Below are 2,242 nucleotides of genomic sequence, written 5' to 3'. Positions count from 1 at the left end.
CACACACACACACACACACCTTTGTCCTGCAGCAGTGAGCTGGGTATGTCAGTGATGTGTTTGTTTGGATGTGAGCAGCAGCTCTGATGCCTCTCTGAGGTGATCAGTGTGTGAGTTGCACGACTGCTGGAAACAGGTTATCACAGTAACTCAGTCCAGCGGTCAGCGATGACCTTCAGCCTCTGCTAACAGGCTAAGCTAAGTCCAGCCACAAAACAGCTGCTGTGCTTCGGCTGCTCGTTTCCTCTTAGTCGGGTCAAACTGTCAGGAGGCACCGAGGAAAGAAGCACCGCGAAAGAGATAAGGAGCCGAACTGAAGCCACACCGGATCCAGACTAACGTCAGCTCGGTTACCTTTAGAAGACCCCAGACCATAAACCGAGACCAGCTCCATGATGAAGCTCCAGCACTTTCCCCGGTGTTCAGCTCAGACCCGCCGGGATGAAGTGTGTCTCAAAGCGGCGGAGACGAGCGGGCAGACTGCGTGTGTGTGCTTGAAGGGCCTGCAGTCTATGGCGGACACACAGCTGCAGGAATCTCGGACACTTTCCAGGATCCTTCAGCCTAACAGGAAGTCACAGAAACACTCACATCCGGTTACAGCTGATTCCAGTACTGCGCACAATTCAGCCAGTACAGCAGGCAGCCTCTACCTGTCCGAAGGTTCAAGACATAAATCAAACGAGCTGACGGTGAAAAATATAATAACTTTATTTATTTATGATAGCGGGTTATGAGTACTTCATATATATACACTTATATATATATACATATTAAAAACGAGGAAAAAACTGTCAAAGTTTTCGAGATTAAATTTGGAAGGATAAAGCCAGAGACTGGGCTCGCCTTACCTTTTCATAATTGTATAGTGGTGTTTATGGCGAGCGAATGAACGAACGAATGAATGAATGAATCAATAAGGGGCTGGGGCAGGAGGTGGAGGTAAAATTCCGAAGAAAACCTCGAAATTTTCCATAAGGTGAAAAGTGACGCTACTTCACTTTATGTTGCGTTTGAATGAAATCGATCCCACACATGTAATAGCATGCATGCAGTTATAACTGTGCTCTCATGCAGTGTCGCCAGCACGCAGGGACCTCCATGGCACTGAAGATGATAACAGAGTGATTAGAGATTTCTTATTTACTTCAGTCTGTGTGAATTTCTCCCCACCTTAACCCTGAAAACTGAACGAATGGTAACTGGACACAGAGATTTATTTATTTGTTGTTAATTGTGAGTTGTTTTTCCTTCTTCCGTGAATATTTTAATAGAAAGTTTGTGTTTCTTCTCATTTCACCTCAGTGTACTAGCCTGTACTTGAAGGTAAAGGGGTGAACTGTTTATAATAAATCCAGTCGTCCACTAGATGGAGACAAATACACATAGACAAATGCGGACTCTGGTTTAGTGAGTGCACAGGGTGGCCATTTATATGGATACAGCGTAATAACATGGGAATGGTTGGTGATATTAAAGTCCTGTTTGTGGCACATTAGTATATGTGAGGGGGCAAACTCCTCAAGATGGGTGGTGACCATGGTGACCATTTAGAAGTCGGCCATCTTGGATACAACTTTTGTTTTGTCAATAGGAAGAGGGCCATGTGACAGATCAAACTGATTGGTAATGTCAGAAGAAAAACAATGGTGTGCTTGGTGTCAACGTAACTTTGTGGCCATTTATACGACAGGGGAATAGTTTTGTATTATCTCTGGTTTTCACATCACATCTTTGTGATTGTTTCTGTCTGACTGATGCTCTGGTTGGCGCAAATCCACATTTACGAGACTGGAGATCTGTCCTGTGCACCTAAACGGGCTCCACTTCATCCTGGGGATTACATCGATACACCCATCAGGAGGTGTTTAGAACCCCTGAGGAGGACAGTGTTTGCAGAGAAGCAAGCCCAGATGCTGCATGTGCACAGAAACATCTGTGTTATAACAGGACCGGACTTTTTTAAATTAAACAAACTATCTGCATGTCTGTGAGCGACACGAAGGCTCTTGTTTTCTCTCTGAGAAGATGTCCTGTTGCTGCAGAAAACTTTCAACCTTTTTTTTTCACCTTATTGAGTATAAAATAAATCGATTTCAAGATTCTTACAAACACTTAAACCTCTTAAACCTGATTTAAAGTATGATATCTATCTATCTATCTATCTATCTATCTATCTATCTATCTATCTATCTATCTATCTATCTATCTATCTATCTATCTATCTATCTATCTATCTATC

This window comes from Pundamilia nyererei, unplaced genomic scaffold, assembly GCF_000239375.1.
Source record: "Pundamilia nyererei isolate P.nyererei 1_Seehausen unplaced genomic scaffold, PunNye1.0 scaffold00357, whole genome shotgun sequence".
In the NCBI taxonomy this organism is placed as follows: Eukaryota; Metazoa; Chordata; class Actinopteri; order Cichliformes; family Cichlidae; genus Pundamilia; species Pundamilia nyererei.
This window is presented reverse-complemented; position numbering follows the sequence as displayed.